Below are 25,633 nucleotides of genomic sequence, written 5' to 3' on the forward strand. Positions count from 1 at the left end.
TCCTACCGGAAAGTGGAACAGCACAACAACCCTTTTGACTTCCTTGAGCCATGTGGTGGGGGCCATACTAGATAAGGCATCTTCCTAGAGACTACAACATGGTACACTCTGAACTATGAGACTCTCTCCAGGTGCTCATACTGGCCTTGATAATAATAGACTTGAATGATACAGCAATAGTGGTTAATGACCACCATGCCTTACACTATGTACTTTTCGACGAATAATGTATTTTGTTGGGGATGTACGGTCCCACTTGTTTATGTTAGGGGGTTCAGGCTGATTTGTTTGTTGGTACAGGATGGTAATCCCTGGGTGGCATGGGTTAAAAGTCGAGATGAAGACGAAAACTGTTTAAGCAATGTGCTCCCTTTTTCTGTTGAGGAAGATTAGGGGGAAGGGTGAAGATAAGGGGACGATGTTCAGCAACTAGCATTAGCACTCAGGATCACTTAACCCACAAGGTTATCACTACACTCGCTTGGAACATTAAGGGCCTTAACTCCCCTGCCAAATGCCACAAGTTATGGAAGTATTTACTAGAACAAAGGCATGATGTAGTGGCGCTCCAAAAGACTAATCTCAAATTGAATGAAGACCACAGATTGTGACTTGTGCCTACCCCGTGATATACAAACCCTCCGCTACCACCAAACACAATTGTGTGGCCCTGTGTTTCCAAACCTCATTGCAATGCATGCCAAAGGGTTGCACAGTGGTTTAAGGAACAATTGCACGGAGGATATGTACCTTTGCCTCAGCTTATGCTCCCACTACCAATCAATTCTCGCTTGTATATACCTTTATATCCATGACTGGGGTTTTTTCAGAAGGCGAGATCATTCTGTTGGGCAATTTTAACCTCACATGGGAGTCAGGAATTGATAGCACACATCCCACATGGGGAGTTTCCCCAAAGCCCTGAAACAAACAGTGCATTCCATAGAACTAAAAGACGCCTGGCGAACTCTCCATCCAACGGCACATGACTATACATTCTTCTCACACTCGCTTAGCAGGCCCTAATGACAGCAGCGATCTATTCTATATCCGTCTCTGATCATGCCCCAGTAGCGTTGACATTACAATCAGATGCTCCGTCGCCAAAGTTCAGTAGATTGTTTTTCCAAAACTCCCTCACTAGAGATCACCCTCTAAGGGACGATTTTTGTAAAGTCATCAGAGAATACTTCCACCAGAATAACCCACAGCATACTACTCTGTCTAATAATTGGGATACATTCAAGGCGGTAATTAGAGGGAAATGCATTGCCCTAGTTTCAGCACTTAACAAACAACGAGCAAAAGAGAGACTAGCACTCAAGGCAGAACTACTCATAACAGAACGGACACACAAAGAACAGCCAACACTAGCTTTACAACTGAAGGTCACCACTTTGAGGGGTAAACTTAGTGCTATATATACCAATAGAGCTGAATATACCCTTCTACGTACTAAACGAACAACCTATGAGTATGGCAATAAAGTTGGGTCACAATTGGCATGAAAGCTCAGAGTCAAACATGAAAGGGAATACATTGAGGAGATAAATTGGGAGCCGAGTGTTACTTTGGTTTCAGACACTGAGTAAGGCTCAAACCTTCGTCAGCTTTTATCAACACCTACATACCCCTGCAACCACATATGTACATGCCCAATGGACCTACTTAGATGGATTGGACCTCCCTCAAGTGACAGCTGACCAACACGATATTCTGGGGGGTCCAATTAGTGAGGACAAGGTCAGGGTGGCTACTGCAACCCTAAAACTCCACAAGTCCCTGGAATAAGATGGGCTGACTGCCCAATTTCAGAAGACATTTAGCTCTGACTTGATACCCCACCTAATGTCTCTTTTCAATGCCACGGCAGAAAACAGTGCAGTTGCGCCATCCATGAGCAAGGCATTAGTCTCAATCATCCTGAAAAGACCTGTGCTCCTGCTCCTCGTATAGACCTCTAGCATTGCTCAATCTGGATGCTAAGCTATACTCAAAGATATTGGCCACCGGACTTGATGACCTGATGCCGGAATCGACCCACCCAGATCAGTCTGGCTTTATCAAAGGCAGAGAAACACATGATAATTTGAGAAGGGTGGTTCACCTGGCAAAAAAAGCCTGTTTGGCTGGTCCTTGGTGCAGAGAAAGCTTTTGACTGGATGGACTGCCCCTTTTTATTCAATACCCTCCAGAGCTTTAGCTTTTGTGACCAATTAATAGCTATGATCCAGGCCAACTATGCTTCCCCTGTTCATGTGTCTTAGACAACGGGGTGGGGTGTAAGCTGTTTCCATTAGGGAGGGGGACACAACAGGGGTGTTCCCTTTCCCCATTGCTTTGTGTCCTTAGTAATGAACCCCTAGCAGCAAAACTACGATTGTCACCCTCCATTCGAGGACTTACCTTTGGGTCAATTGAGCATAAGATATCCTTATTCGCAGATGATGTACTGCTGACACTTGCCAAACCCCAACAGTCACTAGCAGCTCAACAAGTGGAGCTAGGTCTATGATGACCTCCTCTCCTTTCCAGTGGGCAAAAAAGACAACACTTACCTGGGGATCAAACTCACACCTAGAATGTCAGACCTATATTGCACTGACTACCCGTCACTTCTACAGCATCTAAAAGCAGACCACCTCTAACAATGGGCACCCATGTATATCTCTTAGCTAGGACACATTCATGCCCTCAAAATGACAGTACTACCCAAGCTCCTATACCTTTATAACTTTTTCAGGGCATACCCATAGAATTGGAGCATGGATTCCTACTGACCCTCTGACTAGTGACAGACTTCATATCGCAAAACCGCAGAGCCCGCCGCCTCTACAAAATGTTAAGATTATCGAAGGACTCAGGGTATCTGGCACTCCCAGACTTTCAGTTGTATTATAAAGATGCACAGTTACAGGCAGTTTTAGAGTGGTCCCTACACGAATCCAGTAAACATTGTTACACATGGACAGGGTGTTAGTGGGGAGATACATTTGGGATATGTTATGGAAGCCAAAGACTGAAAGTTTTGTATACGTTTAAGAGGGTTGGGCTGAGAGATGAGCCTTGAGGTAAACCGCAGGTGATGTTCTTAGGAAGGGAGTAGTAGGGTGGGAGGATGATCTTCTACGTTCTTCCTGTGAGGTAGGATGCAATCCACTTGAGGGCTGCTCCTTGGATTTCAATCTGGTGGAGTCTGTTGATCAGTGTGTGGTGAGATTCGGTGTTGAATGCTGCTGAGAGGTCGAGAACTTACCCCTTTTGAGTAGTTTGCTAGGTGGGCGAAAAACTCAAGGAGTTGCATCTCTTTTTTATAATCCCTAATATTCACTGCAACACATACCCTGCAGCCTCACTATGTTGCCTTTTGGAAGCACATCCTTGGGGTAGCTATCCCGGATGCCAAATGGTGTAAGCTCTGGAGAGATATTCCCAAATTCAACCATTCAATAGAGATAAGAGAGGCACACTACAAAGTGCTTTTTGAATGGTATCTATATCCCACTAAACTGCAAAAGATTTTTCCCACTGCATCAGACCTTTGCTGGAGGGGCTGTGGACTGCTGGGGGATTTCTGCCACATATGATGGGACTGCCCCACCATTCAACCATTCAGGGCTTAGTATCTGGCACGAATCAAAGATATCCGGGGCTATCGGACCCCGAACACCCCAGAGACGGCATTGTTCGAATTGGTGGAGGATACCCTTAAGCATCAAACTAGGGGCGACAAAGTAATAATGTGATTGTGTTTGGGTGCCTCGAAGCTGGCATTTGTGCCAGCCTGGAAGAAAAGGGAGGCACAATCACAATGGCATGCTAGACTTAGGCAGGCAAGAAGACCCGACGCGTACAAGAGCTCTTCACCTCTTTCAATTGTAGTTTCGTTGTTAACTACTGATGCAATAGGGGACTGAGGTCTCCTACACCTACACATAGTACTCTGGTCCAACGTCCTCGAAACCTATCATTATTTTTTTGACAGACTTTAATCCATCCATATATCCCAGTTTTTAGGGTGTTTTGTTTAAGGGCAAGAGGGAGGGTTTTGGAAGGAGTGAGTGTTTAGGATATAACGGACTGGACAGCAGCAGGAGTAAAAACTGTATTGAGTCATGAGAATTCCATTGCGTATTAGAACCTGATTCTTACAATAGCTTCTTTGAAGCGTGATATTCAGATTTGAAATACACCGCCTGCGATTATTTTCTATCTGCAAAAAACAAATAAAGAATGTTTTGACAAAAAAGAATCCTGACTGAACCAAAATGTGCTTCACTCCCTAAGTCAAGGCTTCGAGATATTCTTCGAACTTCAGGGAAGTGGAAGAACTGGGCTAAGTACTCTATATCAAGTTAGTATGCACTAAATCTGCTATTGTAGCAAACAGAACCAAGTATCCATGTCGTCAAAGACTATAGACTTTTCTTTCTTGTGTGTTTATACTCCAGACCCTTCCTGCAACATTGGCGCTAGAACTATATGGTGCAAGGATTAAAGACTTGAGCTTCGTGTTTCTCTGATGAACAGCAGTGCCTAGAGAAAGCACTTCAGAGTCTTATGTATGAACCTTGTATCAAAATCTATGTTGCAAGTTTAATTCTTGGGAGTGTCCCAAATGCCAATCTGTGATTTTGGTTATTCTGCTCCTATGTTGTGCGGCTGATGAAACCTGTAAGTGCATGTCCCTGAAGTCAAAGTGTGGTCACTGTATTTATGGACCTGTTAGTGTACGGATGGTAACTGTCTCCTCTTGTTATTTACAGTGCATTGGGTTATCGTAAAACCAGAGGTTCTGGTCCAGTGCGCTTCTACCTCACAAACATGGAAGCTCTCAGGCGTGATAGATCCTGTTATACAATGTTGCACAGCCACAGAGCAGATTCAATGCTGCAAGTCTCACTTTTCTTATTTTATCCCAACCCTAGGACCACGTTTTGTTTAAGGAGTTTATGTTCTTTGAACGGGGTAGGCCTTTGAGGGATAGGAGGCCCAGCATCGGCTCCAGTGTTGTCGCCGCGGTTGGGACCAGGTGAGTACATGACATCTTTGGCAGTCAGATTTAGAATTCCCACTCAAACCAGTGAACCATTGGGAAAAAACCTCGACTTTTGCTGGAGGTGATTTATGCTATTCCCACTGAGTGGGTACAATTTACTATTCCTACTCCAAACTAAGCAACACTGGGGAAAGCATTTGGCTCTGGAGGGGTCAGATTTACTATACCCACACCAAACTAAATGACATTGGGGAACGTGTTGGAGTCTAGGGCATATATATTTATATACTTGTTACATTATGTTATGTTATATGCAAATCAGTCTTGACCCTGCTCAAATAGGCACAGTCAAGCCCAAACTGCCAATCCAGGGCCTCTCCAAACTGGAACACAAGCAACCCAAGACCTGTTTTGCGCTCATTGTGGCTCTTCAGTCGAGTGTTGCTTGGTTCCTTTGGCACAGGGAGCAGGGGGCTCACATCTGGGTACACTCATGGCCACAACACAAGTTGGAGCAACGACTTGCTGTAGGGAGCGCTGGATGTTGGAATAGTATAATTTACTATTCCATCTCCAGTCCGTGCAACATCAGGGAAGTTGTTGGATCTTAAATCCAACACCTTCTGCCCCCTAACGCAAGTCGTTCTTCTGACTTGTGTTGTAATGGTATGCGATGTAATAACGCAGTCGTTGTAACGACCGCGATGTAATGGCATTCGTTGTCTCACATGTGTGGTAAACGCCGTTTACCTCACTCAGAGTAGAATTACAACCCATTGTTCTTTTGCCGACCATGCCACCTCAGATTAGACCCAGCCATATGCAAATTAGTCTTGATTCTACTCCAACCAGAACACAAGCAACTCAAGACTGATTTTGCCCTGATTGGGGGGTCTTCTGTCAGGTGTAGCTTGGTTCCAGTGGCACAGTGAGCAAGGAAGACTGGGCATTCTCATGGTCACTTATGATGATACATTAAACATACAAAAGTTGATGGAAGGATGCCTGCATTAAGTCTAACCACTTTAAATCACTCTTTGTAAATATGGCGCATATCGGCCCTCTCCTTTCATGCAACACCTTACAGCCTTGCTGCGTTGTGTTGTGTGAAAGAATAGTAAATCTGCCCCTCAATGTGTATGTTATCTGGTGTGAGGACTGGGAGAAGCAGGGGTCTTGGTGCAGGGTGCAGCCCAGGCAAGAACAGGCACAGGCGGGCTTGCCTTTGGCCCACCCTGGAAACCCACACAGCCTTCAAAGCTGCCATCACTGCACAACACCTCCTCCTCAAAACTACAAAGAAAAATGGCCCTCCAAGACAGAATCAACACCAATGCACACAACAGCAAAGAACTCTTCGCCATCGTCAAGGAGTTTGCCAAACCCAACAGCGAGACCACAGAAGTCCCACCCTACAAAGACATCTGCAACAAACTTAGCACCTACTTCCACCACAAGTTCAAGCAGATCTATGACAGCTTCAACACACAATATCCCCCATCACTTCTGCCACGACCACACGTGACAACCATGCCCCCCAACAGATCCTGCTCAACTGGGCCCACTCACCAAGGATGGCACTCTCAAGACCATGAAGAGCATTCACTCCAGAGCACCCTTGGACACCTGCCCACACCACATCTTCCACAGAGCTGCCATCTCCATTGCCCCCGAATTACACTTCACCATCAACTGCTCCATCGAGACTGCCACCTTCCCCGATGACTGGAAACACACCAAGATCACCCTTCTGCTGAAGATACATGTTTTGCCTGCGAACCCGACTGACCTCAAGTTTCAAATCCTTCTCCCTGCTCCCCTTTACAGCCAAGGTCATTGAGAAGGCCATTACCGCCAAATTCTGAGAGTTCCTCGAAGCTAACCACGTACTGGACTCCGAAGCAACCACAGCACCGAGACCACCTGCCTCGCCGCCACCAATGACATCCGCTCCCTCCTCGAGCGGGGAAAAACAAGAGCCCTCATCCTCCTGGACATCTCAACCGCCTTCAACACTGTCTCCCACTGCACCCTAAGCATGAGACACCATGACGCCGGCATCTGTGACAGAGCACTGGATTGGATCCATTCCTGCCTCACCGGTAGAACACAGTGAGTCAGACTACCACCGTTCCTATCAGAACCCCATCAGATCGGCTGCACAGTCCCACATGGCTCTTCCGTGAGACCCACCCTCTTCAACATCTGCATGGCCATGCTTGGAGCCATAGACAGGAACCACATACTCAACATTGTCTTCTATGCTGACAATACCCAGCTGATCCTCTCCCTCACTAACGAACCCACATCCGCCTAAACAACTTTCTCGACAGGATGAAGGCAGTTGTTACCTGGATGAGAGACAGCTGCCTCAAGCTCAACTTGGACAAGACTAAGTCCTCATTCTGGGGCCTACCACCTCTGCTTGGGAAGACTCCTGGTGGCCGGCCGCGTTAGGAACCACCCCACACACTTAAGGACCATGCACCAAAACTCAGCATAATACTGGCTTCGAAAGATGCATCCCCACTGAGGCCAGAAAGATGGTCACCCATGCACTCATGAGCAGTAGACTTGACTATGGCAATGCACTCTGTGGAGTTTCACCCAGAAACTCCTCAGGAAAGAACAGAACACCACAGCCAGACTGGTCTGAAACATCCCATGCCCTAACTACTTCTCCGAACACCTTCAAGAACTCCACTGGCTCCCAGTCGACAAAAGAGCCGCAATCAAGCTCCTCACACATGCCTACAAAGCCCTCCACAACACCAGACCAGCATACCTGAACCACCACCTCTCTTCCACGTACCCGCCAGACACCTCCGCCCTGCCGAACTGGCCCTTGTCACCATCCCTTGGATCTGCATGATGAGGACCAGAGGATGATCCTTCTCCTACCTCGCCGCCAAAACCTGGAACACCCTTCCTCTCCACCTCAGGCTATCCCCGTCGCTGACCCAATTCGGGAAGGATATTAAGACCTGGCTCTTTGACTGAACCACAGCAACCATCAAGACCTGCAAACCCTGTGCCTTGAGACCCTCAAGGGTAAGTAGTTGCGCTTAGGAAACACTGATTGACCGATTGATTTATTTATTTACCATCATGGCGCTCTCATTCTGGATATGTATTGAATGGCACACCAATTAATCCGTTATGGTATAGTCGATCGTGTGCAGAGCATATCTTCAAGGTATCAGGAAAAGTCATGTTCGTCCACAGACCTCATGGGACCTGTCGGAATAAGTATCCGACTGGCAGTTCAATGGCATTGAATTTAATTTAAGCTTTGTCCCAGTCAAGACTCTCAGCACATCAGAAATAATGACTAAGTCCAATTCTGCCTTGAGACTCCAAAGCTCCAAGACCAACCAACCTACTTCAACTATCAGGCATTCGGTTCCACAGCAGCGAATGCACTTTCAGCGTCAACCCACTCAGGGAGGATTTTTCTTCCCAAAAATTGACAACGTTATTTTCTATGTTCGTACTTAGAAGAAATTTGCACATCTTTTCATGAAAAAAAAGAAGACATTTGCACAGATTTCTTCAAAAAAGTGACAAAGTCCCTTCGTAAAAAGATAATTTCAAAGTTTTTCCCCAAAAAAGTGACAAAGTACCATTCCGAAAAAACTTTTTTATTTCTATAATTTTCCCCAGTGCCAATCCATTTGCTGTGTTCGACCAGGGCCCCATTGAGGTCAGCCTCAAATCATGCTTAAGTCTTGTCTCCCACTATTATAGACTATCATTGAGCTTTGCTCTTTTTGGTGCTATTTCTACTTATTATCTTGTTTATTAAATTGTACTCGATTTTTCTAATTACGTTTGATATTTTTATTGTTTGGTGTTTTGACTTTATCACTATTTTGGTACAGCATAAATAATTTACACACTGCCCTAAGTTAAGCCATAGCCATAACTACAAGGTGAATGTGCTCAAGTTAAATAAGTGATTTTGTATTTCACCTTCACAAGAAGTCTTTTATTGCTGGAAGTGGGCAGTTATCCACCTCAAATAATAATCTACTTTCTTACACTATTTAAAGCTGATATTTGAGTATTAAATTATACAACCCAAGGAAACTTAATGCCAATATTATTACATTGGTTCAAGATGCATTGATATATTAAAACAAAAATTTAAAATATAATCTCCATAAAGTTCATCACAACTTGTTTACACAATTGTTTGTTTCATTTAAACATGATGATATCTTTTATTCTGGAGATAGAATGTCTAATAATATAATTTATACATTTGTGTCGTTATTATGATCGGTAGGATCTTATATAAATATATTGCAATTTTGTATTGTGATCAAATAAATATTATATTTTACATTAATTCACAGAAGATTTTTTTGTAATTCACAGCGTTTAAAGTGAGCTTGGATAATAATGTTTTCCCAGTAGTTTTAGGTCCTTGTTCTCAAAGGGGGAATATGTTGGCTATTAGTAATTATAACTCTGTCCCATTATTTGGGTGCTCACTATTCCAACACTAATAATATTAGTAGCTTAGGATAATTTATTGAACATAATGAGCTCTTATTGCATAAAAGCTTCCCAAGATCTACAGTATGCCTTAACAGACCAGAGCATATAGAAGTGAAAAGTGGTGTGAAGTTCAGCAATGATTTAAAAAAAGGATGTGTGAGGGAAGAAAGGGCATACAAAGAAAAATGTTTTGTTGGATAAGAAAATATCGAAACAAAAAAATTAAGTCAGAGAATAAGTTCCTTACTCTACAGATAAGTAGGTTATGTGTGAGTTTGTTGTGAAAGAGTACCTTTAGAAAAATAGGGAAGTCAGAGGTTGCTACAAAAGACAATAATTTCCATAAATTATTTGCAGCTTTGGTAAATTAAGCATGCCTGAATTCGATGCCACTGACTTTCTTTCCTGAGCAGTTACAAAGGGTTGTGTTAGTTCTGATGTTTGACTGAAAACTTTGCCAGTCAAGAGCTTGGCTACTGTGGGCCTCTTTATTAGTGCTCCCTAAACCATATGGGACGGGTAAGCACTACCTCAGGATTACAAGATCTGTGAAGACAGAGAGTTATACCCAGACTCTTCATTAGCTAAAAGTAGACAACATGTCCAGCTGTATCTCTGGTAGGGAACAGAGAGCAATATGTGGGAATTGGTGCTAAAACACTGATTCCCGCTTGTGATTCCCCATCAGTTTGGAATAGTCCGCTAACACCCACACACAGAATTAGTGATGCAGTGGTCTCTTTAATGCCAGGAAATGGGAGCACTTGAAATTTGCTCCCATAAAGGGGGCGATTCCGATTTGGTAAACCAATCTGTATGACCAAATAGAATCCGTACGACTCGTACAATTCCGTCCAATCGCATAGTACGATTCGTTTGAAAAATACACGACCGAATCGTTGCGAACTGTACGGAAAGCAAGGGAAAATCCGTACGAGACCGACCTTCACAGTGAACCGTAGGATTTGTAAACATGCCGTACGACCCGACAAGTACGATCCGGACCGAGGAATGAGAACGCGATTCGTACGGAAAACGTTGCGTATGAGCGATTCATATGGAGAGCCACACAATCACATACGCACCGCACCCCAATAATGCATGGGGTGTGCGCACCATATCCCAATAATGCATGGGGTGTTTACGCACCGTACCCCAATACTGCATGGGGTGTGTATGCACCGTACCCCAATAGTGCATGGGGTGTGTACGCACGTACCCCAATAATGCATGGGGTGTGTACGCACTGTACCCCTGCAGTCATGGGGTGTACTCGCGTACCTGGGGGGTCCGTTTCATACGCTGTTCGAGACGAAATCTGCTTTTCCGGAAGTTTTGAGCTCCGGTAGAAAAAGAGTTGTACGAAGTGTTGACAAGATGAATCGTACTTGCTGGGTCGGAAAATTCTGCTTCGATCCATACGCACGTCGCGTACTGCGTGTTCTGAGTTCCGAGTACGATTCGTACGTATCTTTAAGTCGTATGCTCTTTCGTACGATTCGTACGGAGGGTCCGAATCGTACTTCATCGTACGTACGGGGACTTTTACGGGTACGATTCGTACCGGAAATATGCTCCGTATGGCTATTTGCAAAGGGATTTTACCTAATTAGAAGCGGCCCCATAGTGTTACTTGCCCATAAATTAAGCTAGTAGCACACCGCTGACATCTAAATTTCCTTGATCTGCAATAGCAATAAATGATACTGAATGAAGCTGTCTTTCTGATGGTGGTCAATTGACACCCAGAAATATAGATTCTGCATGATCAGAAATACCTGATCAGATAATGAGCACACATTTCTGATATTTCAACAATGGAATAGGGAATATTTCTGGAAATCAACCCTTTTTTGCAGAAAACTCACATTTCTGCCAAAATTTGGTAATTCTAAATATTTCTGAATGAGGCTCTCAATGAATCTAGTTTATAGAGGTCAAGGCAAGTACAATGACATGTTTTAACAAACTACATTTCATGAGTATAATTCTCTGTTATGAAGATTTGCCAAGATCCAGCAGAGCCTTTCATCAATAATTCTCACTATGTAGCTCACCAGAACACATTACGTTAGAGCTTCCAAAATGTTGGTCTACTCAACACACAATCCATTCAACTAATGCCTATCAATGCACACTCGGCAGCCCTTCGTGCAAGATCTTCACACAACACAACCTTGGTGCACCTTGGACTGAAAACCAACTCACTTGAGTCAGATTTCAACGGATTTGATAAATACCACTAAGTTACGTGTTTGGCTGATTACCATGAAGATGTTAGTGCCTGTCACACCAGAATCTGAATGTTCTGGTAAATACAGAGCATTTTCCCCCTGGTAAATATCTGCAAAGTTGACCTGATGATATACATTTCAAAACGCATAACTACAATATAATTCTTGGGTTATTTCTTGATAGAGAGCATGAGGGGCTTTACAACAAGCAACATTTCACTTCCACTTCCCATTTGCATGAGGAACCAAAACATTGTGGGCCTCATTTATGAGAAGTGTTGCATCGCTGCGTGAAAGCAGTGATGCGACACTTCTCAGAGCACCCTCCTTGCGACACGAATGATGCGTCATATTTACTGAATGACGCATCATGTCGCAAGGAATGACAGATACCTCAGTATTACTGACGTATCTGTCAGTGCAAAAGTGGGGAGTTGCTGGAGTTGTGTTGGAAGTGTGATGTAACTCCGGCTATGTTCCTTTCACATGGGGCAAGCCGCACGTGAAAGGGCATGTGTCACCCTTACACCTGCCATGAGGAAGGTCTAAGGTTTTGATGCATTGGCATCCTGGAATGGTGCAGCGAAATCTCATATATTTCACAGCGCCACTCCTACGACCCTTTCTTGCGGGGCAACATCTACCCTGAATACCTGATGCAGGTGTAATGTAATGCAGGGGTTTACGAAGTGACGCATCTGCCTAAATATGGCGCACCATGGTGCATTATTTACGCCGCCGCTGCATCACTGAAAGTGGCGCAACGGTGGCTCAAAAGTGACGCAGGCTTCATAAGGCCCGTTCTCTTTTCTATTGTTTCCATTATTTACCCTATACATTATTTCCTGTTGCTGTAATAATGAGGTTATTATTTCCTTTGAGCACAGTCTAATGTTTTTGATACTTTCCTATCTATACGTTGAGCTATTAACTTATGCTTCCACCTCCTGAGCAGAATAGCTGTCCTTGCTGAAACAGTGGGCAAGTGGGAGCCTAGCACCAGACAGACTGTTTGCCTATCTTAGTGCCTATCAAAGTACCTATTGCAGTACAATCTCACATGCAGATGATTTCCATTCTACAGTTTTGCATCTTCAGATTGCAATTATCTCCAAAAACGTCCAATGCATTAACAAAACCCTTCATGAAAAACTCTTCTTCCCTTTTGTTTCCAGTGACCCTCTCCTTACGTCTCATCCTCTGCATGCTTTGTCTTTCTGAGCACTCTCTCCTTTAAGTCACATACATTCTTGCCTTAATCTTTATTACTGTGAATTCTGTCTATTGCTAACATTTCATTATAAAGCATAAAACATATCAAAATCTCCTTTTTTTAAAGTCATGCCAGTAACCCATCAATACCAAATCTTCTATATTTCACCTGTTAGTGTTAGCCCCACCAACCATCAGTCTGAACCTCCACAACCTGCTTCCACTAATGACCACATCTAACTCCTGTTCATTTAAACCACCACAAAGAAAATGGAGTAAATTCATGGAATGGTTTTGAGAGCACAAGACTGATTCCAATAACCACTGCATTAATCACTAAACTTGGATTCTGGAGCAGTATGCTGCCTGGCAAAAAGCTCTTTAGTGCCTCATCAGGGGTAGTAAGCGCTATATAAATGCAATTATGATACACTATATAACCCTCCACTCCCACAATAATGCCATAACACCCCGTGGGCAGGCAGTTGATTGTAGTTCAAAAATGCTGCATATTAATCCCCTTAAAATGATTGACACTTTTACACTCATATAAGACAAAACTATTATGGCTTATGCCCATCACCCTGTTGTGAATCAGTCTGCAGCAATAAACCACCTATGATCAACTGAAGAAGTCATATGCGGCTAGCCAACTGAGGACATTAATTTAGTTCACCGCTGCAGGTCCCGTCAAGCTACATGCTATGACCACTACTTGATATCTCACAATTACAATCATAAATGGGATGATATTAACAAAGTATATCCCAGCAGATCTCTCCATCCTTTTTCCCTCAAAGAGATGCCTGCTCAGGATCCTAAATGTTAAATAAAATATCTCAGAATGAGCAACCATTGAAGCAACCCGCTAAGTGAAGCATGGTCATTAAAAATACCATAAAGAGATGTGCAGTGCTGCTCAAAGCTCCAGCTTAATAAAACCATACACAGCGCATTCTTCTCATGCTTCTTCATTTATCACACTGCAAACGATGCGTGCCATAGCACAATAACAGAACCTTGGTGGTAATCACACATGGCAGGGAAGCTCGTCCCACGTAGGATCAAAACAATGGCAACTCATTTTCGGCAAAACACCCTAAATGGTGTAGCATTTTCCCCATGTAGACAAGCGTTTAAGCGCCCCACATAGAGGTAGTAATCGCTATATAAATGTTGCAATACAATAAAATAAGGAAGCATGGCTCACATTAAGCTCCACATCCTTATGGATATTTGTCCTCTCAGGCTACAGAATCACAGATAATGAACACTCACATAGAGCAGAATGGGGGTTATAGGAGTTTGCAGTCATACAAAAGGCTTATTTGACCCTGCACACTCAGTGGTCCAGTCCACAAAAGTAATTTGAGCTCCTCTTCGACCACTTTCTTCTGTCAGGAGCCAGACCACCCTCCTTGCACCTGATCGACAGAGCACTGGATCCAATAAGTGGTTCATAGAAGAAATATCAGACTTCATCACCTCAATTGCCATCAAACATTCAAACCCATCTACTGTATGGACCTAACACAATTTGAGTGCTCACAGGACATCTCTTATAAAGATGATATTCTTCCATCATTCACTATCAAGCCTCTTCAAGGAGACGCTCTTAGGTCATCCTGCACATTGCTAATGCCTCCATCAGGAATGAAATCTTTTCAGATACCCTCAAGACAGGACGGAACCTCCTTCAACTAAAGAAACGAACCCTAGATCCTGACAATCTTGCAAAATTGCAACCTATTGCCAACATTCCCTTCATAGAATTAGTTATTGAAAAGTTATTATAACCCAACTATAGGAGCATATCAGGAGGTATGATCTTCTTCAGGACTACTAATCAGGCTTCAGACAAATGCTGGCTGGCCCTTTTCATCCTCCTTCCCCTCTCTGCAGCCATCAATAGAGTTGACCAGTCAGGTCTGAGTTGAACCATGGAAATGTGCATGGTCTTCTCAGAAATATCCATGCACTGATTCACTTCCTCCCTCGCCAACCTCCATCGGCTTGTACAGCTATGCATAACAACATAAAATACTCTTCCTGTCTATCCGGTCTTCCATTCTCCTCACCCAGTAAATGAAACCCCTTACACCCATTTTCACAGACAGAAAATTTAAGTTTTTGCAGACAACACCCAGCTCAATCTCAAAATAACCTCATTCAAACTCATACAGGGGCTAAAATCAGCCCAGATAAACTCAATGAAGATTGAATTCCTCCTATTTGCCAATCAAGTGCAGATGCAAACATAGTGGACCTGCTTAAATCTGTCAGGCCATACCTCACAGCTGACCAACTACAAAATATTTGAATTCACCCGGGACAAAGGTCTTACTTCTAAGCAACAAATCTCCAGGAAAACCAAAACAGGATTACACCAACTCTCTCCTGCTGAAAGTGAAACATTTCCTTCCAGAGGCTGACTTCAGGGCAGAAGTGCAGGCCCTGGTCCTCTCCTATCTGGATGGAGACGACATTTTGATCAACGGTCTCCAAGACAATATACTGGCACCACCCCAAAGGCTTCATACACCTAGCTGCATGGCTCATCAAAGTGTGAAGCAATTCTGCCATAGCACCTCCATGTTGATGGAACTACGCTGGCTCCCCCACCAAGGCCAAATCACCTTTAAGAGAAGCTGCATCATCTACCAGGCTATCAAAAATAAGACTCCGACTTACCTAGGCAAGACATTAATTGCTTCTGGGAGACATCGGCAGACGAAGAATTGCGATATTGCCAAACCCTGGTCCAAAAAACGCCAGACGGAAAACAAACAGAAAGCAAGCCTTCTCCATTGGTACACACAGGCTATGGAACAGCATTTCCATTGACATCAGGACAGTACCAGCCTTTGTACAGTCCAGAAAATAGCTGATGCACATCTCTTCAAGGAATATCATGTCCTAACACAACAGCCCTAGCCATGCCACTGACCCTTTCATATAATATCGCTCCTTTCCCTTCTGCCTTTTATATGGGATTACAATTGGTTGAAGTTGTGAAAAGGCAAAGCTTAATGTGCACAGTTTTTTACTACTTAAATGTTTAGCCATAAAAGATGAGTTTTATTGATGAAACAGTAAACAAAATAATCAAATGTAGTTGGGCGACTTGGTTCACTTTTTTCATGGTGTTGGACATGGATGTTCTTTTTCTGGTGCTCTACCTGAGGCCCCCACAAATATTGTCATCACCGTTAGACTTATCATCTACTCCATGTGCTTGAATGTGTCTGTTTGTGTAAGACAAGAAGTCCTGACTGCAAGTAGAGTGGTAGAGTGGCAGTTATATATTTATTTTTTTTAAAGTCCATACAGTGGTGAAAAGTGGTTGGCATAGGTGCAGTGCCGTAGGGTGCATTGGGTTTGAGTAAAGTGATGTAGAGTGCATTGGCGTAGAGTGCAGTAACATAGGGTAGACTGCAGAGGCATAGCGTGGTGCAGATGTGTATAGTGGATTAGAGTGGTATAGAGTGCAGTGGTTTAGAGTGTACATATTGTTTCAGAGTAGAGTGAAGTGGCCTAGAGTTGAGTGGTGCATGGCAGAGTGGACTGGTGCAGGGAAAAATGGCGTTGTATAGGATAGTGGATTAGAGAGCATTGACGTAGAGTGCTATGTTACAGAGTTGAGTGGCAAAGAGGGATTGGCGCAGAGAGGAGTGGCCTAGACTGGAGTGGTGTAGAGTGCAGTGGTTAAGAGTGCAGTGGTGCATAACAAAGTGGGGTAGAGTGCACTGGCATAGAGTGGAGTGCAGTGGTGCACAGTAGAGCAGAGTAGCGTAGAGCATAGAGGCATCAAGTGCATTGGCTTAGAATACAGTAGAGTGGTGTACAGTGGTGCAGAGAAGAGTGCAATGGCATAGAGTAAAATGGCACAGAGTAGAGTGGCTTAGAGTTCCGTGGCTGAGCATTTAGTGCTGCAGAGTAGAGTGTCGCAGATTGGAGCGGTGTAGAGTAGAGAGAAGTAGACTGCATAGCGGTAGAAAGCAGTGGTGTAATGTGGTGTAGAGTAAAGGGACAGAGTGCAATGGTGTGGCATAGAGTATAGTGGCATATAGTCTAGTAGTGTATAGTAGATTGGCATAGAGTGCAGTGGCGTAGAGTGTATTGGTTTTAAGTAAAGTGCTGTAGAGAGCATTGGTGTAGAGTGCAGTGGCATAGAGTGCAGTGGTGTAGAATAGAGTGGCATAATGTGGAAGGGCGTGGAGTGGGGTGGCGCAGAGTGGAATAGAGTGTTGTAGATTGCAGTAACATAGAGTTGATTGTTTCAGGGTAGAGTGAAGTGGCATGGAGTGCAGTGGTAAAGAGTAGGATGTCGTAGAGTGCAGTGGTGCAGAGTAGAAAAGAGTGGCTTAGAATGGATTGGCATAGAGTACAGTGGCCTAGAGTGGAGTGATGCAAAGTAGAGTGGCATGGAGCTCAGTGGCAGAGAGAGCAGTGTTGAAGAGTAGCGAGACAGAGGGAATTGGCTTCGAGTGGAGTGGTGCAGAGTAGAGTGGCTTAGAGTGCACTAGCATAGAGTAGAGTCTTGCAGAGTAGAGTGCAGTGACATAAAATGCAGTGGTGTACAGTGCATTAGAGTGGAACAGAGTAGAGTGGTGCAGAGTAGAGTGCAGTGACAAAGTGCAGTGGCAGAGAATGCAGTCATGAAGAGGAGAGTGTCAGAGTGTAGTGTTATAGAGTGCAGTGACATTGAGTGCAGGCATGCAGAGTAGAATGTCAGATTGTAGTGTAATCTTGTAGAGTGCTGTGGGGTAGAGTGCAGTGGCGTGGTGTGCAGTAGAATAGGGTGCACTGGCATAGAGAGCAGTGTTGTAAAATGGAGTGGCATAGAGGGCAGTGGCATAAAGTGCAGTGGCATAAAGTGCACTGTCTCAGTGTTTAGTGGAATAGAACGCAGTGGCGTAGAGTGCACTCGTGTAGAGTGGCGCAGAGTAGAGTCGTACAGAGAAAAGAGATGTGAATTACAATGTTGGAGTGTAGAATATAGTGGTGTAGAGTGCAGTGACATAGATCATAATGGTGTAGAGTGACGTAGCCTGCAGTGCTGTAGAGTGCAATGGCATAGAGTAGAATGTTGTAGACTATAGTAGTGTGAAGTGCAGTAGGACGAAGTAGTTGATGTAGGTGAAGACACGTAGGGTCATTGGTTTTGAGTAAAGTGGTGTAGAGTGAATTGGAGTAGAGTGATGTGGTTTAGAGTAGAGTGGCCTAGCATCGGGGGCAGTGGCGTAGAGTGGTGCAGCGTAGAGTGCAGTGGCATACAGTAGATTGTTTCAGAGTAGAGTGAAGTGGCATAGAATGGAGTGATGCAGGGTGGAGTGGTGTAAAGTGGAGTGTTGTAGAGTGGAGTGGCCTAGAGTTGAGTGGTGTAGAGTGCAGGAGCGAAGAATACAGTGGTGCATAGTATTTTTCCCAACTGCAAGCGGTGAGGGCCCAACACATGTGCGCACTGGTGAATTATTCAGATTAATATTCAAAAACCTTAATCCTAAAATAGGCACGCTCAACTCTCAAAGGTCCCACCACTTCTCTGACCCAGTCATCATAACATCATAAATTTCTTTTAAAGGAGCGTCGATAATTGAACTCTTGGAGCCAATCAATTATTGTATTCCATAAGAACCAAGTCCATAGGCAAGTTTGCTTGGTAGAAATGGTTTGTTTTTATTCCACAAATAAATCTTTTCAAAGACTTCAAATCCAAGAATTTGTATCATACATGCACATCAGCCTACGCGTTTCGTCCACAATTGGACGTGACCAGGGCTGGAAAAAAAGAAAAATGCACAAATCAATGTTCATTTACAGACATTTAAATGTTGATGGGTGCTAGAAGAAACTAACATTATACAGCCTTCCTCAAGCAGACCCCCCAGTAGCCAACATGATTGTCACATAAATCCTCTCACTTTCAAGTCAGAGAAAGAAAAATAAACACCAAGCACCCAAGAAGACACAGCCTAACATTTGACCTCTGTCTTTGAATGCAAATGTGGGAAGATAGAAACAAGATTTAAAGGCTTGTTTACAGAAGTGAGTTTGTGGAACAATACAGTACACAGGATTTAGGCAACAGGAAGAATGAACTCAAGCTGGACAGCCTAACGCAAATAATTCCAACAAATGGAAAGCCAGAACATGTGAGTTACAAACCACAAAGCCAATAGGAAGCAATGGGAGCAATGCATACTTAGGTCAACGTTCTGGATGTTCAGGCAACAGTGATCAAGAAAGCACAATCCTGCAATGTAAATATATTATGGACTAATACAATGTAGAGTCCAGGCAACAGCAAATCCAAGCGATGTTAATAATTCCAAATAGGATGCAGGACAAATAGATAAGTAAAGTTCATGTTTTATTTCATCTTTTCCTTTATTGATTTCTTAAAAGTGATTATCCAATTGATAAAACGACAGCCGACACGTGTTTCGTCCGTACTATGAGTTAGTACAAGGACTTTTTCAAGGCTAATGGGGTAAGGTGTAACAGCATTTGTATTGTCAAATCACGTAGAAATATAATCAATTCAATGCTCCTGGACGCATAAATAATCACAGTCCAAATGACCCGACTGAGTAGATTGAAAAGTATGCTGCTGGATGAGTATCAAATTGGGGGTTCTTAACCATCAGTTCAGTAATTAGCTAAATATAGTCCACAGTCGGTCAAGAAGATTGAGATGATAAAAAGTAGACTAGCACATATGTCCAGGTCAAAGCATTGCAAGTAGCGGAGGTAACACCAATGTTAGGTAACAATATAATAATCGATGTAAGATAACACCAACGTGCTACAAGACACCTCGAAGTAACATGAGGCGTATTACGTGCTCCGGCACCACTTGGTAATGGCACTCCGTCATTGGATGTTCCCCAGATGTCTTTAGCAAACCAGGCAGCTGTGCTGTCTGGTAGACTGCGACCTGAAAATGACCTTTGCGAAGTAAGTACATATGCTGCGGGGAAGGGCAGAAATTTGGCCAGTCAAGCTCTGAGTCATGCGAAACATCTCTAAACAGACTTACCAGGCTAACACTGATGCCAATATTTTTTCTCTGCATCATTTACCGTATTCATCAATCACATCTTCAGCCGTTCTTAAATATGAGTGCTCTCTTTCCATGAGCATGGCTACCATTGGTGCAGGAAGGGCAGTGGCATCAGGCCAAGGATGTAAGGGACCCACTGCTACAGCTGCTCTAGTCACACAAAGCAACTGACTAGGTCGACCAAATCCTTCCAGGTCATTACGGGCACTGTCTACATCCTGACATTTTCACCTATAAATTAAAGATAAATTAAAGATTTCAGTTCTTGTGTTAGTCCAATTAGAACAAAGGGAGCAAAATAAGAACAAAACAACACTCAGATGTTCAGAACTAGAAACAGCCCTGTAATGACCTGTAGGAAGTGGCCACCTTAGATGACCCTGATTATAGATGTCTGTGGCTACCCAATCATGGGTGATGGGAGGGGGAGTTCCTTGCCTGCATTAGGGCCTATGGAAACCTTACTAACTAGTCACATTCAAATTAATCTTGTATTCACACTGATAGCACATAGCCCTGATTGGTATAATAGTAAATATTATACTTCTATGAGTGTGATGATTAATAGTTAGCTTTAGGATTGACATTTGGCTTAGGTGGCATGAGCAGTTGGTGATCTGACCCTCAGTTGCCTCCTCGGAAATAACTACCCCTGGCACTCACATTTTAACACATTAGGCATTAATTAAGTCTGATGCTAGTTTGACATTGAGGTAAATAATAATTGGGGACAAACCTACCACTTAGAACATTTGCTATGATCAGATTAAGTTTTCTTTCCCTCTGCCATATATGTGTTGGAGCAGCAGCTCCACATTCTGACAATCATTTAATGCACTTGCGATAAAAGTGGCAGAGGAACAGATTTCGCAGACAATTCGTGTGCCCTTGAACACCATACCAACGTTTACCACAGTAAAGGGCTGAGATCCCTTATGACCATATTTACAGTGCTGTTACTCTTAACCCAGACACCAAGACAAAATACATTTTCACAAGGATCATTTTTGTAGTTAAGAAGTAGCCATAATACGATTTAAAATGGCATTAAATGTACCTTACACATCTTTCTATGTCTTCAGTGCATGTTTAAATACCAGGTTTTCAAGAGGAGTTAGTGCCTGGCTCTGACCGTGTTTATCAGTTCATTCAGGACATGAGACTGGTCCCCAGTGTTTCTGCACATTGAAACATACAAGACCTGCATATTGAGATGGGGATGACCACTTGATTTGCAAGGCGTGCTGCGTTATTGAGCAGTAATTTTCAACCTTGCAGCGTGGCCTTTCCTTTAGCTGACAGGCTGAATAATTAGCTGTGTCACTTTAAATCTGCTGCGTCTTGGAGACTGTGAGTGATTTAGGGAGCAAGCTGCCTTTATTATGGTTAAATAACACAAAAAATTAGTAGGCACTCTCAACATTGTCATCCTGCATTTCCCAAAATAAATAGTTTTCCACAATTACACATATTTCCTTGCAAATATGCATTGTCCTTACCATACTTTAAAAGAACAACAGAGCAAAATAGTGCATTTTATAGCATAATTTTGAAGTAAATTGGCTATAAATTGGTGTAGAATGGAGCAGACTGTGGTAGAGTGGAAAAGAGTGTTGTGGAGTGCTGTAGAGTTTTGTGGAGTGGCGTAGAGTGCCATTGAGTCGTGTAGAGCTGAGTGGCATAGCATCCGAACGGAACGGTGAGTTATGCGCTATACAAAAATAAATACATAGACATAGACATAGACATAAATGCAAAGTTATAGAACGGACACTAATACAAAATTCATTTCATTCATTGCTTACTATTGATTTTGTATTTTGTAACTTGCAGTTGCTTGCTTTTTATTTGCTGACTTTATTTGTTTTATGCTGTCCAATATGTCCTTGCCCCTCCTGTGCAGCATAGCTTGTTTACTGTATTCTTCCACGAGTGCTCACTCTCTGTGAACAGGTCTTTAAATAGTTTTCTTATCTTGTCACATTTGCTGTGCATTCACAGGCAGAGTGACAAATGTAAGGCTTTGTCTACCGGGGAGCTTAATGTTTACTTTTTTGTCTCCGACTTTAAGGCTAGAAGACTTATGTGACAATCGTGCTGGGTACTGGCGTGTGCTGGAGGAAGTCGGTACAAAGTTATTTTTTTTCTTGCACACAACAAATCTTAAATGAACTGTGAAAGTATTTCAGGTATTATAAAAATTAGGAAAGCACAAATAAATAACTTTTTTGTAATTCTGAAGTGCAGTGTAAACAAATATCTTAACATGATCAAAACAAATCGATACTCTAGGTGATGCCATTTACACAGATTATCATTTGTGTACTGTATGCTTTTGTCAGTAAAACTGTATGTCTGTGCAAATGTAATGGTCATTTCAATTGAAAATGTGTTGTCTGTAATGGCAGTGAGCTATCACACCCTCTACTCTATGACACTCTACTACCCTTGATGCTATGCCACTCAGCTCTACACGACTCAATGCCACTCTACGCCACTCCACAAAACTCTACAGCACTCCACAACACTCTTTTCCACTCTACCACAGTCTGCTCCATTCTACACCAATCTAGTGTACTCTATTCCACTCGATTCCACTCAAAGCCACTGCACTCTATCACACTCTACTCCACTCCACTCTATGCCATTTATGACACTCTATGCCACTTCACTCAAGGTCACTCTACTCCACGCTGCTTTATGACACTCCACTCTCACACCCCACTTTACGACAGTCCACTCCACAATACTTCACAATACTTCACTCTGTGCCACTCCACTTCACTCTACTCTACTCCACTCTGTGCCGCTCTACTCAACACCACTTCACTCTACGCCACTCCATACCAAGACACTCTACTCTTTGATACTCCCCAACAATCTACGTTACCCCACTCTGTGACACACTATGTACTCTATGCCACTCCAGTCTACAACACTTTGTATCACTCTATGCCACGCTATGCCATTCCATGCTATGCCACTCCACTCCACTTTACATCACTCTACAGCACACCACTCTACAACACTTTATTCCACTCTACGACTCTTTACTCCACTGTGCAAGCCACTCAACTGTACATTACTCCACTCTATGACACTCTACTACATACTACGCTACTTTATGTCATGCTACACGACTCCACTCTGTGGTACTCCATGACACCACTTCACCTTATGACAATACACTGTAGTCTACTCCGCTCTACTCTACGCCCCTCCACTCTATGCCCCTCAAATCTACGGCACTCTACTCCACTCTACGCCACTCTACTCCACGACCCTCCATGACAATCTAAGGCACTCCACTCTGTACCACTCTACTATATTCTATGCCACTCTACTCCACTATATACCACTCCACTACATAACCCTTCATGATACAATACGACACTCCACTCTCTCTAAATCACTTTACTCTATGACACTGTATTCTGACCGACTCCACTCCACTCTACAACACTATATTCCACTCCACAACACTCTGTGCCACTCTAGTCACTCTACCTCACTCTATTCACTGTAGCCCACTCCATTTCACTCTACTCTACTCACTCCCCAGTCGTTTGCAGGCAGCTGCAACTAGGTAAAAGATGACGCTGGGAGCCTGAGAAATTATCCCGGGGCTACACAGCTCTATCTTTATTTCGCTGCTACACTCTGCTGCACGCTGCCACGTGGCTTTACTTCAAACTACTTGATTGTGGACAACTTCAATGGAGATGAGTTGAGCTGAGTGTGCTGTGGGGTGCGGTGCCCAGAGGGTGGAGTAGAAAGGCCTCACCCCCTCCTCCCTCCTAAACTTTATCTTTACATTGTCCCTTGACGAAGGAGAACTCAAGGTCAAGGTCTCCCTGACCTGCAGCGGCAATCACGGTGAGTGAGTGGGAGTGCACCCTGAGCGTGGCAGCTTTTAGCAGCTTGCTGCAGAGAGTGAGCCCAGATCCCTGCGGAAGCGACCTAGCTAGTCCTGGGCACGGCTTGCAGGAGGCCTGGTGAGCTCCCACTAGGGTAATAACCAGCTCCTCCCGACGTCATACTGCATCCTTTACAACTCCATCACTCCCAGGCCAGAGGACATACCTGGTGTTATTTTATCTGCCTGCTATTTTAACTGCCCGCCGCTTAGTATTGCAACCTATATCAACTTCCTTAACCAGGTTGGGAGGAGAAGTATAAAATTGAATCAGCAAGTGACGTTGCAGGCTATGGGGGTCATCCTGTAACTGTACCTGCCAGGAAAAATCGCACTATTTCTCAGGACAAAGTCAATCATGAGGAAAGGGAGCCAATCTACAGGAAAGGGCACTTGAGTATACCTCCTGGAGCATCTATTCTGGGGGGTCACTATAGTAAGGAAACTGCCACGATTCGCCTTGAGACCAACAACACCAATAACAAGGATGCGATCTGGCAAAGTCCGAAGTAAGGGACAAGCCCCTATGAAAAGGGAGCATGAAAGAGAGTCCATATTGGGAAATCTTAATGCGAACAGGAAACCGCAAAACCAATTGAGTGGTGCAGTCGTCAGTCATCCCCTTGTTTTGGGGAATTGTAGTGCTATGTGCGACACTGACCCAGGAGAAGACCTAGAAACCAGCCTCAATGCGCCATCCACTTCTGCCTGTATTGCAGGCTTGAGGACAGATCAGCCTACAGACAAGGAAGTTACAAAAATCACTGGATCAGCTCAATGTTTTAAAAATAACGGATTACTTCCGGACAAAATGCAAACAAGATTATACTCTACAACTAAGTTTGAACGATCAGTTTCAGCCGGTATAGCGTGGACGATATTAGCTATCCTTGTACCCCTCCACCCCCACCTCCTAACTTAGCATCTCTACAAAATACGCAACCTTCAAACCGGTTATTCGCTTATGTCCCCAATGAAGCAGTGCCCATTGGTACAGCAACGGCTGGCACAAAGGGGCGAATGCCGGAAGGAGTCCGTAAACTTTATGCATTTCCGGAATTTAAATCAAATAATGATGAGGACCTTACTCTGCCAGATCCCCACGAGGGGGCTAATACGATCATTCAGGGAACAACCATAGAGGAGAAGTTAACTAAAAGATTACAGAAAGTGATATCTGGTGATAACCCCTCTAATTTATGGTCTGCTATACTGAACTCAATGCAAGCAACAGTCGTGGGCCCTAACTCTCCGCTCTAATAAAATGGATATCCAAATGGATTTACTTAGCACCATGGCAATCTTTGTGTTTGGAATCGAAGAGAAACTCGAAAAGCTAAATACAGTAGTTACAAGGGCCCAATCAAACCACCTAAATGACTTTAATATCTGTTCTTGAAAGGAGGTAGTAGATAAATTAGTGCAACTTCCGGTAATCATGCAAGCTATATTGGGAGAAGTCAAAAACAACATAGGCCCCGAGTTTCGACCCAAAATAACATTAAAAGAGGAAACATGCAATCCAGAAAAGGCAACTCTATGGAATCAAGTAGACCCCAATAATAGGCTGGCAGACGAAGACTCTGGAAATTATAGACGATAACTTTTGAAACCCATTCCAGGCTCCACTATGAATCACCTGTTGATTGGAGCATAAAAACTAACGCCCTTCTACTACCTCGACAAACTAAAATGGAAAGGAA

The sequence above is a fragment of the Lissotriton vulgaris genome, chromosome 4_1, assembly GCF_964263255.1.
Source record: "Lissotriton vulgaris chromosome 4_1, aLisVul1.2, whole genome shotgun sequence".
NCBI lineage: Eukaryota > Metazoa > Chordata > Amphibia > Caudata > Salamandridae > Lissotriton > Lissotriton vulgaris.